The 13,243-nt window shown below is 45.7% G+C and overlaps 1 pseudogene; it reads right to left on the minus strand.

Moving 5' to 3' along the window:
- Nucleotides 1–5,392: 5,392 nt before the first annotated feature.
- On the minus strand, nucleotides 5,393–7,638 carry LOC147995691 (tRNA-splicing ligase complex subunit FAM98B pseudogene; annotated as a pseudogene).
- Nucleotides 7,639–13,243: the final 5,605 nt, after the last annotated feature.

Here is a 13,243-nt window from a genome sequence, read left to right on the forward strand (position 1 = left end):
ACCAGGAATAGAGACTGATGCTGGGTCTAGGACTCAAATAAAAGCAGGTTCCTGAGACATCAGAAGGTCAGAAGAAACTGTAATGCCCAGGAGAAAGCATTAAGCAGACAGAAGAAGGGGAACTGCAGCCGACCCTCCCAGAGGGAAGGACTATCTTCTTGTCAGAGAATAGTGAGGATCTTCAAAGTTGGCTAGAGTGATCCTGTTGCTGAACTCTGTGGATCCACTGCCTGCCACTTTACCAAGGCCAAAGCCCAGGAGGCAGAAGGAAGCTGGCTGGCTCTTGAAGAGTCCTCAGGATACTTTCTCTCCCAAACCCCCATCTTCAAACAGTTGCAGAGGGTAGAGGGCTTTTTCTGGGGCACAAGGGGTTACAGCAAGACAAATGGAGGAAAACCCTTAGGCTGGCCATCACCTCTGCTCTTCTTGGAACTTGGTCTGTGTGAAAGAGAAAGAGGTCCTGGAAAAAGAAACCTGCATTTATTTATTTATTTATTTATTTATTTATTTATTTATTTATTTATTTATTTATTTACATTTGAAATGCTGCCCCCTTTCCAGTCCTCTCTCAGAGAGTTCCTTCCTCCCCTCCCCTTCAAGACTGAGAGGGCAGCCCCTCCCCACCCCTCCCCCATCCCCTGACCCTGTTGCATCAAGTCTCTGCTGGATTAGGTGCTGTATGTGCCACAGGACTCAGACCAGTCAGTGTATGCTCTTTGTTTGGTATTTGAAGTCTCTGGGAGTTCCCAGGAGTCCAAGTTAGTTGATACTGCTGGTCTCCCTGTGGGGGCTGGCATCTCCTTAAAGGTCTTTGTTTCTTCCCCTGTTGGGGTTCAGAAATCGCCACTCAAACCAAACGCTGATCTCAGTTAAGCAAGAATAGTTTATTGAATACACACCATAATATTGGATGTCCAGGACCTCAAAAAGCACTGCAGTAGTAGTCTTCTCTCAGGGTAGGCTTTTTTATAGGAAAAGCCAGGTTCAAAAGTTTAAAGTACAAGGAGGGGAGTGGTTGGCTCACTAGGTAAAGTGTTATCAGCTAACCATTGGCTGACTGGTCCTGAGTAAGGTGGGGGGTGGATGGGTGGTGAACGGGGAATTTCAGAACATTGAGATAATGGAGCATGAGCATTTTAATCATAACGTTTTGGCTTATTAGCATTCTTCAGTGTCAGCCACAGAAACCACAGGGAGTTCATATTTAAGTGCAGGAAGGGCTGCCTGGTGGTCAGCTCTGACTTAAGATATTTTAGACATCTTAACTGACCTTTGATTTGGTGGGTCCTAACCTGTCTAAAACACACACACACACACACACACACACACACACACACACACACACACACACACACACACACACACAACTCCAATATCTCCTACATCATCAAGTCAAGTTGGTTTCACCTGAAAAATCTCTTCCCGCTGCTAGCACCTACAGTCCTGGACTAGAGGAAACACTCCATTGCCCCTGCTTCCTTCTATAACTCAGTAACGATTTAAACATCCAAACGGGAGCATCTGCCTGACTAAGCCCCTAGTTTGGAAAATTTAAAATTAAAAAAAAAATTTCATTTACTTTTTGTGCTGGCTGGATCAGAGGGTGATTCCTTGGAGGACATGCTGCTTAGAAGTCCCCAACCTTGCCTGTGGCTGCTGTGCCTGTGCGTGGGGCATGGATTCTCTTTTAGAATACTAGGGCCTCCTGCATGCTAGGCAAGCACTTCACCACCGCTATATCCCTCTCTTTTGGATTTTTGATTTTGAGAGTTACTAAGTTGCCCAGGTGGCCTCACACTTGCTATTCTGGCTTCTCTGGCTGGTGGAGATTGTAGCTGGAAGGACACCCCTGGTGTAATAATGTTCTTTAAGTTAATGCAAATCTAAGCAATGAGAGGTCAGCTCACCTTGGAACAGCTGTTACCAAGAAAGCAAAGGTCAGAAAAGTTGGGAATGGCGGGAGTCGGGGAGGTGATTCTTGGATACAGTTGGTGGGAATGCACATAGACCCCACATATAGAAATTAGAGGTTCCTCACAACAAACAAAACAACCAGACTACTGAATGATCCCGTTCTGCCACTTCTAAGTGTGTACCCAAAAGAAACAAACTCAGTTTGCCATGTAGACACCTGCATACTAATGCTTGGGAGGTATTAGTCACAATGCAAGGTTACGGCATCAACCTGGGAAATGTGGTGTATATACACCATAAGTTCTACTCAGCCATAAAGAAGAGCAAGACAGGGCCAGTGAGATGGCTCAGCAGGTAAACGCCCTTGTTAGGGAAACCTGAGAAATGGAATTCTATGCCTGGATCGCATGGTGGAAGGACAGAAGACATTAAAGTCATCTTCTGACTTCCAAATCACAACTCTCTCTCTCTCTCTCTCTCTCTCTCTCTCTCTCTCTCTCTCTCTCACACACACACACACACACACACACACACAGAGCAATAATAATATTACATAAAAGGACAAAAATAATGCCCATTCAAGAAAATGGACAGGACTGGAGAGACGGCTCAGAGGTTAAGAGCACTGACTGCTCTTCCAGAGGTCCTGAGTTCAAATCCCAGCAACTACATGGTGGCTCACAACCATCTGTAATGGGATCTGATGCCCACTTCTGGTGTGTTTGAAGACAGCTACAGTGTACTTATACATAATAAACAAATAAATCTTTAAAAAAAGAAAATGGATGGACCTGGTTCTTCATATTATGTGAAAACCAGACTCAGAAAGATACATTGCATGCTTGCTCTCAAACAGGAGACTTAGCAGGGGAAAGGAAGAAAGAAGTGGGACCATCAAGGAGGTGAGTGGGGAGAGGGGGGATCGATAAGAAAAGATAAGAGAGCCTTGTTCAAGTGGTGTGTGTGTGTGTGTGTGTGTGTGTGTGTGTGTGTGTGTAAAAAAGTCACATAAAATCTATTGCTTTGTACAATTAATATCCATTAATTTAAAAACGGAGAAATCACAACCCTTTTTGGTTGAAGTGATAAGGTGGTGAGACTGTGACTTTTGGTCCTTCAAAAAGCCATAAAAAGAAAGTCTAAAAAAAAAAAAAAAGTCTAGGTCCCTGGGGGAAAAGAAATCGGTCAATACCAAAGTATGGCAGTGCCAAAACACTTGTTACGTCAGCATTCAGGATGCTGAGGTGAGAGGACTGTGAGTTCTAGGCTACATAGCAAGCCTGAGCTATTGGGATACATAGTGGAGATACCTTCCGTGTGTCTCTGTATTCTATTAATGCTGCAGGGGCAGAGAGCTAATGCTAGTGGCATTGTGGTGTTATCATTTCTATGGTTCATCACCGGTTTCATATTTTGTAATAGTTGTTATTCCTCACAATAGGAAGGAATCAATCTAGAATTGTATCTAAATTGGCTGTAATAAAGATCTGACAGCTCGTAAATGGGTAGGAAGTGGAGGGTGGGTCTTCTGGGCAGAGAGAGGGATGCTGGGAGAAGAAATGAGACTCCGGAGATGTCCGGTAAACCCGGAGGTGGATGCATGGACCACAGCAGAACAGCAGCCATGTGACAGGATACAGTGTCTGGATTAGTCGGGATAGAGTAGTCAGGAGACTGCCTAGCTAAGGCCTTAGCTTTAAAATATTAATAGGCCTCAGTGTCATTATTTATATCGCTGGTGGGTCTGAGAGAGTCCCGCTATACTAGGCTACATCTCAAAAACCAAACCAAACTAGGCAAAGAGCCACAAACACTGAAGATCCCCCTGGGCCTGCAGAGGAGTGGGTAGGGGAATCGCTGTTGCAGGAGCTTCCTTCCCGGACTGTCCCAGCCACAAGGACAATCCTCTCCAGGGTCTGGGCTCCTGAGTGTGGGCACTCACCCAGGAAGAGCAGGAGGGGGATACCCTGTATACTTGAGGACCTGGCACGCCTCTGGTGTCTGGCCCAGACACCTGCCACTCAGTCTTCCTTGTTCAGAAAATCACTCTTCACTCCGTGAGAACTTGTTAACCTGATGGGTCTATGCTCCGTGCCAGACGCCTGCAGCCAGTGGACTGACTGTGAGTTAAGCCTGCCAGGTGGATCTGGTAGGAGTGGCTGTGCCGGGTGTCTGTGGGGTCAGACTGAGAGTACATTCTCCTGAAATCACACTTAGCATCAAGGGCCAGGGGTTTTGCTCCACAGAGGAGAAAGGCACCGGAGCAGCTAGCATGCACCAGATCTCCTTTTCCTTCGGGCCCCATTTACCCACCCAAGCCGCGAGTACTGGCTTAGATTAGCTCGGCTCGGTCTACATTTAGAAACCAGAGATCATCACGTTGGTTCTGATGCAGAGAACAGCATGGGAGACGGCTCTTCTGCCCCTAGTGGTTCTTCTGACAAGTTCATTGAGTCGCCCACAATTTCTTCCTCCAAATAAAGGAACTCAGGAAAGGTGGGAGAAGGCGTCAGGCTAATAATCCAAAATTGACAAATTGAAGGTAGTTTTTCTAAGCGAAGTTTTGGTGCACTGAGTTGAGGAACACCGCAGTAGGTTTTGAGGGCCAGCTTGGTAAACTGGGGCGACAGAGCTGGTTGTTCTGTGGCGCTAGATCAGTGCCACATCTTTTTTTTTTTTTTTTTTTTCTTTTTCCGGAGCTGAGGACCGAATCCAGGGCTTGCGCTTGCTAGGCAAGGGCTCTACCACTGAGCTAAATCCCCAACCCTCAATGCCACATCTTTGTCAGGAGAGATTAGCATCAGAGCAGACCTTATAATCATAAACATTCTCAGTAGGTCCACTAGGAGGCAGCAGAGCCTCCTCTGGTTATTCTCACTTGGGTTCCCAAATGGGGCGGGGCTGGAAGACGAAGGTGACGGTGGAGAAGGGGAGCCCTGGAATATGTCAAGGGCTCCTGACAAAACTCCAGGGGTCTAACTGCAGTAGAATTACAGTTTGGAGAGAACTCTGGTATCTCAGGCCGCATAAGTCTTTTTGCCTACTGCATTGTCACCATATAACATTTTATTTTTATAATTAATTTTTGGATTAACAGAAATAGTAATAGATTTCGTTGTGGCATTTTACATTGTGTTTTACATTACAGTTTCATAAATCCTCCCTCTCTTCTGTTCCCTGACCCCACTGGCTGGTTTCCTTTTTTCAGATGGGCCATCCTCTTATCATTCACATGCACTATCGTTTCCCACCCCCTTTAAGGTCTGACCACCTTTGTAGTTCTCTCTCTCTCTCTCTCTCTCTCTCTCTCTCTCTCTCTCTCTCTCTCTCATTAAGTTCTGCATACAGAACATGCCGTATTTGTCTAAATTTAGATTATTTCTTTAACTTAGTACATGAATATATCTTTTTCTCCCTCTCTCTTTTTCTCTCAGCACAGTCCATCTATTTTCTTTTAGATGTCATAATTTCCCTTTTTATCTATTTTAATACATAATTTAGTTTTTTATTAGTCACTTCCTCTATTTTGTAAAATAGAATTAACACTACAGGACAGATCCCCAGGAATACAAACGACTCGAGTCTAGATTCCTTTCTGTTACTGGCAGGTGTCATATGTGTTTCAACCCTGAACAAAATACCAGTTTACAGTCTAAATTCAAACATGAAAATAAAATACATTCCATTTTCCAAGTTGCTGGTAATAAATATTTACATTTTAAAAAATAGGTTTTGTTTTTGCTTTTTAAAAAGACACAGCATGCTTTAGTACACAGAATATGGGAAAAAAATCATGTTGCAGGATCATCACCCGGTATATAAAATGGCCTTTTGTATTCAGGAATGCCTTCCTCGGGGGCACTAACATGATCTACCTCAGGGTGATGTTCAAGTATGTTCCTTAGGACACTATATCTACTGCATCTAGTAAGAAGCAGTGTTCTCTAACATCTGCAGGTATCAGTATCGTCTATACCCACCCCCACCACCTCCTCCTCCATACGGATCTCCATAACCTCTCCCACCATAACCCCCTCTCCCACCATAGCCCCCTCTTCCACCATAATCTCCCCTGCCTTGGAAACCTCCTCGGCCACCCCCTCCCCCACAGCTTCCTCCTCACCCTCCTCTGCCTCCTCCTCCACCCGCTCCCCACCCTCCTCCTCCACCACCCCATCCACCTCTTCCTCCCCCACCACCTCCTCTACCACCCCAGCCACCCCTCCCTCCGCCTTCTTGTCTCTTCTGCCAAGGGGGCATTTCAGGGGGTGGTGGTTCAATTTCATTTGACGGTCCTTCCCTGTCTGGAACCCTTCCCTTAAGCACCTTATTAATGGCGCATGCCTTCTTCTCCTGGCTGATTCCACTGCTTGTCCTGATGATCTTAGACAGATCCTCACGGGCAGCAAGCAGATATGCCAATGTGACTGTTGTCCTAGGTGACAAAGCATAGCGCTTGGGCTGGTAAATTCTTGCTATGTTGTCTGTTTTTGCCTTTGCTCTATCGGACCATCCAAAGGACTGCACTGTCATATCCAATCGTTTCATTAACATCCGCCGGCGGCACTCATATTCAAGGAAAGAGCATCATTAATTCTTTCCAGCTTTTCTGCCTGTTCAGAACTTAAACCAACCTTTAGCAATGGTTTTTCCCACATGACTTTTCTGGACTTTAGAGAGAATATCCTTCACCTTTGATTCCACGTGGCTCAGCAGAAGTGTAATGTCTGAAGTGTCTGACTTGGGGACCCCAAGGGCATCAAATATAGCATGAACTTCCTGGCAAATTTCGCTATTTTTATCTAACTGAAAATTTTATGTTTCTTCTTCTGTAATATTTGTAAAGCTTGAAGTTCTGTACTTAAAAACAACAGAAGTTTCAAGCAGTCATCCTTCCTCGTGAGGCGCTCTTTAATGTCTCCTGACACGAGCACTGAGTATGGGCAGGCCATCTCTTTAAAAAAAACAAAAAACAAAAAACTACTTATCTCAAGCTGGAAGCTCTCTAGGTCATCTCTCCCAGATGAAGTGATGCTTTCTTCCAGGTTGCATAAGGACTTTATCTGGGAGCCTAACCAAACGCAAAGCTCCGAAAACTCAGGAGAAGACAGTTCACCCTCTGCTGCCTTGGAGAGTGCCTGCTCCTCGAACAGTGGACCCTTACACCCCAGAGCCTCCAAGGTGTCCAGAACGTCCCCCTCCAGGCTAGTTTCGGGCGGAGCTCTGGCCCTTTCATGGTCGCTTGGCCCAAAGCTGTTCGTCACTCTCCATAATTTAGTTTTTTATTGCCTTTCCTGTACGTACCGTAGCCCTTTCCTGTGGACTTTCTGCTTCCAAGTTGCATCTTGCAACTAGAAGTCTTTGACCCAATAGTATTTGGCCCTGATACTGAATAAAACGGGAATGTGCACTCTGCACTTAAGGTCCAAGCCCCGCCCCTCCAACCCGCCACTGTCTGCTGCCTTCCTGCTCCTCTAGCCTCACCTGGTGCCTCTCCCTTCACTCTCTCTCTCTCTCTGTTGCACGTTCCTTTTGGTTCCTTGAGCCGTCAAACCCTTGCTTGCAAAGATGAGAGTTCTAGGGAGCTTTGACATATTCCAGGGCCCCCCTTTCTCCTCAATCACCTTAGTCTTTCAGCCCCGCCCACATTTGGGAGCCCGAGTGAGCCTAACCAGAGAGGAGGCTCTACTGCCTCCTAGTGGACGTACTGAAAGCATTTGTGATTTTGCATTTTTTACCTCGCCCCCCGCCCCTCATTATTTCACAGCTGAGGCTAATTGTGATGACCTGTTTTCCTTTGTTTATTTTTTTCTCACTTACCACAACTTTAAATTATATGTTCCCTCTATATCTCCCTGCAATATGTTCTTTCTTCATATAGTTCCGTCTGAAATGTCTTCCAAAAGTTCTTGAGTTAAACGCCTGGTTCTTAAAGCATAGAACCTTTGGGAGGTTGGACCTAGGTGAAGGCAATTAGGTCACTGTGGACGTGCCCTTGTAGGGGGTTATTAAGACTCAGACCTTCCCTTTCTATTTCCTGGATGCCATGTAATAAGCAGGTCTCCTTTATGACGGTCTCCTGCCGCGATAAAAGGAACCGAGTCGCCCACCCCAACAGAGTTAAGCAACCATGGTCTGGAATTGCTGGAGTCATGAAACAAACAAACAAACAAACAAACAAACAAACAAGCCCACTTTCTTCCTTTTGAGTGATTTATCCCAGGTATTGGTTTCTGAAACAGAGAGCGGACTGACAAATTGCTAAAGGCAATATTTATAGCTAGAATCCCTGGCGTCTAAAGAGTTATTCTTCTAAACGGTGTGTGTCGCTTAGGAGAATGGTTAGCTGCAAGCAACAAAAGCACCTGATGGGATGGCACTGAAAAACGTAAGGTTTCTTGTTGCCACCCGAAGAAACCCAGCCGTTAAAACTCGCCAGCCGGGCTGGAGAGATGGCTCAGCGGTTAAGAGCACTGACTGCTCTTCCAGAGGTCATGAGTTCAATTCCCAGCAACCACATGGTGGCTCACAACCATCTGTAATGAGATCTGGTGCCCTCTTCTGGCTTGCAGTCAGAATGCTGTACATAAAAAAAATAAATAAATCTCTAAAACCGCCAGCCTGGTGCGGTCTCACGGCCTTGGAACCATTGGTACCCGGTTTATCTGCATTTCTGCTTCCTTATCCTGCCGTGTAGATGCTCTCCCTTCGTTATTACTTCCTGGCTGGTCCAGAGCATCATGTCCAAGGGGAAACTGGAGAAATGAAGAAGGGTGACGTCACTCAGGTCTTCTCCAGTGGAAAGCAGTGTCTCAGGGGCTGCTGCACATGCTTCTCCTGTGCCTCATCTGGAATTGTGTCTGTGTTTTGGCTTCAAAGGAAGTTGGAAAAAGTTCCTTGTTTAACATGGAAAGCCAAATATGAGTTGGTTTACTTTTTATTTTACGTATATGAGTGTGTGTTTTTGCCAGTATTTGGTAAGCACCCGGAATATGTGCCTGATGCCCTTAGAAGCCAGAAGAGGGCGCTGGAGTTATGAGCTGCCACGTGGATGCAAAGAACTCAACCTGGGTCTTCAGCCAGAACAGCCGCTGCGCTTAACCACCGAACCCCATCTCCAGTAGCAGTACACTTACTTCCTTTATCTTAAAGGCTTTTCTTTTGTAAATGAGCTTGTAAGGTGGTTTTATGAAGTGTGTTGTTTAGATACAGGATAAGTAATGAGAAAACTTCAGGCCACGGCATTCTGGCCCCACATAAGCACTGCCCCTTGTTAATTTCCTTTTTCCTCATGTCTTTGGAGGTGGGGGGTGGGGTGGGAGGAGAAACATTATTTATGTGGGCAGTTTTGATTCCACAGAGGAGCTCAAGTTCGTTGACTCTTTCATCAGGAAAGGTAAACTCGATTCCAAGGTGTAGGTCGGTTTCTTTCCTTCCTGAATCCCCTTCGTTTTCTGTCTTTATATCCTGCCTCACTTCCTCTCTTTAAGACTTTGATTTCTTTATCTAAGGGATGGTGAGAGCCCAGGACCCTCCTTCCACTACTTTTCTTGGTGCTTAAAAAGGGAAATCAGGCCCACGCAGGAACCAAAAGTTTTGACCTCTGGAGAGATTGGAGCCAAAAGATCAGGTTCATCATTTGGTAGGAATCTGGAAGAGAGGGTGTCACACAGAGCACCTAGGGTCCTGTCCATCGTGAGCTGCATGAGAATCCTGATGTTAGCTCATCACTGATGCTTAAGGCGCAGACGGACAGATTTGAGCCTATGAATCTTGGAGGACTGCGAATCGCCAGCAAGCACTTTTGCTTTAGTAATGACACAGGTGTCACAGGCTATAGACAGATAGACAATAATGTGCTATTGCCAGGCTATAAAGAGCCATCCAGTCTTGACTACAGCTGTCGTCATCATATCAACTCTGAGTTTAGGAGTGAGATCACTTGGAAAAAAGGGGTGGGGGCATCAGTAGTTAGATACTTAGAATGTAACATCACACACACACACACACACACACACACACACACACTTTTAGGAAGGAATTCAGTGGTGGAAAATTAAAAGGAAAACAGAACGATGTTGTAATTGTTGAGTATACACCCACAGGTTGGAATGAGGATATAGGTGGACTTACAAATGGGGCTGTCTTTGTATTTATGAGGAAGACATTCTTTTCTGCTTATTTTCTTAAAGACAATGTTTACATTAAATGGTTCTCGAATGTAAATGCTATTGTGTCTTAGTTTGATTCTCTGTAATAAGACACTGACCAAAAGCATTGTGGGGGTTGAAGGATTTATTTGGCTCACACATCCTGATGGCAGTCAAAACACTGAGAGAAGTCAGGGCAGGAACTCAGGCAGAGGCTGGAACCATAAAGAAACACCACATACTGGCTTGCTCTTCCTGGCTTGCTCAACTGCTTCCTTGTATCAACCAGGACCCAGTGGCAGCACCTTCCACCATAATCTGGGCCCTCCCACATCAAGCATTAATTAGGAAAATTCTGGGTGGTGGTGGCACGTGCCTTTAATCCTAGCACTCAGGAGGCAGAAGCAGGCAGATATCTGGTTTGTGGTCAGCCTGGTCTACAGAGAGAATTCTAGGACAACTAGGGCTATGTAAAGAAATCTTGTTGAGAGAAAGAAAGAAAGAAAGAGAAAGAGAGAGAGAGTGAAAGAAAGAAAGAGGAAGGAAGGAAGAAAGAGAAAGAAAGGGAGAAAGGAAGAGAGAAAGGGAGAGAGAGAGAAGGGAAGGGAGAGGGAGAGAGAGGAAGAGAGAGAAAGAAAGAGAGAGAAGGAGAGGGGGAGGGAGAGGGGGAGAGAGAGAAAGAGAGAGAGAGAGAGAAAGAAAGAAAGGAAGAGAGAAAGGAAGAAAGAAAGGGGAAGTGTGTTCATGGAGTCCTTGTCTGAGGTAACAGAACCTTTTATTTCCCACGAATTCACTAGCCATGCTTATGTAGTTTCTTGGATGGCCTATTTTTCTTTTCTTGTTTTTTCTTTTTTTTCTTTACATGTTGGGAAAGTGGTTTTAGAGTCTCACAGTCTGTAAACTTCCTGGCTATCTTACTTTCAGAGTTTATCTGGGACTTTTTTTTAGTTTTCTATTGATTCTTTGTGAATTCCATGCCACGCACACAATCCCACCCATCTCCCTGTTCTTCCATATCAGTCCTCTTAACCTCCCCCACCAAAACAAAACAAAACCCAAAATGTGTCACCGTGGAAGTTGCATTGTGGCATGGAGTGTCATCATGTGTCACAGTGTGTCATACTGGATGCCCTTTTGCCCAGTTTTACTTGCAAATGTTCATTGCAATGAGTCATTGGTCTGGTTCAAGGTCTCTGGCTTCTGCTCCACGATCAATACTGGATCCTCACCTGGACTCCTCTCCGATATTGTTGCCCTGTGTCATGGAGATCCTGCAGTTTGGATGTATAAGACCATCCCCACTCCCTTCACATGCTCCAGCAGTTCATAGATGGGGTAGATGTTGGGGTGAGGCAACTCAAAGCCCTGGATGTGGGCCTCGGTGGTAGCTGAGCTGGTGAGCCCGCCAGCTCTCCTGAACCTGTGGTACCAGGTCTGGCTCTCCTGCCTCCCGCAGCCAGCAATAGATGGAGCCAGCTCTTCTGAGCTCATGCTGTGGGGGCCAGCTCTTCTGAGCTCATGCTGTGGGGGCCAGCTCTTCTGAGCTCATGCTGTGGGGGCCAGCTCTCCAGCACTGCTCTGGTGAGGGGTGGGGCCTTAGCTGAGACTTTTAGATGAGGTCTCCTAGTGTTGTGCTGTATCTTTCTGTTTATATATAGGGCAAATCCTGAGGCAGGAGCCTCAGGTCTTCTGGACCTTTCTACCAATGCTGGTTACTGTACAAACCTATTTAGAAAGCTTACACTGCTTAAGGCAGAGGAGAAATCTCCCACACTGAAAAGAAAACTAACCTTCTTTTTGCCATGCCAAGACTTCCCCGGGGTACCTGGTGGTCACCTGGAGTGATGGAGCTTTTGGGTCTCTAAGAGCAACACTGAGTGGAGCAGAGGCCCATCCTGTCTTCAGAGGGCGGGGACATGATCTCTAGTCCTGCTTTTCCTTCCCTTTCTTTCCATCCCTCCTTCCCCTCCCCTCTTCTTTCTCCTATGGTGAGAAGTTACTTTTCACTGCCTTGGTTCCTCATAGCACCCCCACCCCCCGCATGCATTTCCGCTTTATAGTCCTACCTTTAGGCCGCCATGTTATTGAGGAGGCCGTCGTTATCCACTTGGGGGAATATATGATTTGCCAGGGCAAATGTCATCAGTTAGGTTTGTTCTTGTCTCTGTAATCATTTCCTCTGGTGCTCTTGGACTGTCTTTATTTTATTCTTGTTGATGAGAAAACAAAAACAAAGACCTCCAGAACCCAAATAATAAAAGTTAATTTGTAGTGTCTGGAGTTTGGCTGTCTGGTGTAGTTTTCTTCTAACATCTGGAGTCCTAACTTGAGAAGTTTAAATAACCTTCAGTAAGCTTAGTCACGTATATAAAATCTATTTAAAAAGGCATTTTTGTTTTGTTCTGTTTTTTTTTTTTTTTCCTTCTTCTGTTTTTACCACGGCCTCATGTAGCCAGGGTTAGCCTAGAATTCACTATATAGCTAAGGCTGTCCTTGAACTTCTGATCCCCCCTGCCTCTATCTTCTAAGCACTGGGATTACAAACATAGATCATTCCTTCTTATCTTTTTGTAATTCACTTCAACATAAACCTTTTGTAATTTACCCGGATTGTGTGATTAATCATCTTTACTGATTAAATTTCATACATGTACAAGATGAGGTTTGTTTTCTCTCAGCTCACCCCTCCCGTTTGTCTCTCTCCCACCTCCGCCTTTCTCCAGTACGGAGGGAGATGCACCTCTAGGCAAGTCTGCAAGGACAGTTCTGAAGGAGCAACTACGAGGAGATTTCCTCTTCAGGGCGGGTAGCCCCTTCTCACTGGGGCTTGGATATCAGGAGGTGTGAGAAAAACCACCTGGGCCTGCCTGCCCTCACTGTCAGGGAGATTGCTTCTTTCTCTGTTGTGACATCAGAATTGAGCTCCCTGGGGTCTAATGTGGCCCCAGGAACAGGGAGTGGGTGAGTAGGAATCAGAAGTGCTGAGGTACACAGTTCTGTGTGAGGAACACCTTCCAGCTTCTCAGTCTTTCTGGCATACAGGCACTTGTTGATTGGACAGCCCACGCCTATTAGTTGTAAGCTGTTGTAGTAAATCCCCTTTACAACACACACACCTACACTTTCCGTCAACTTGTTTTTCTTGCAGTGGCGTCAGTCTTCTGTCCTATCGTGTGTCC

This window comes from Rattus norvegicus, chromosome 3, assembly GCF_021556685.1.
Source record: "Rattus norvegicus strain SHRSP/BbbUtx chromosome 3, alternate assembly SHRSP_T2T, whole genome shotgun sequence".
Classification (NCBI taxonomy): domain Eukaryota; kingdom Metazoa; phylum Chordata; class Mammalia; order Rodentia; family Muridae; genus Rattus; species Rattus norvegicus.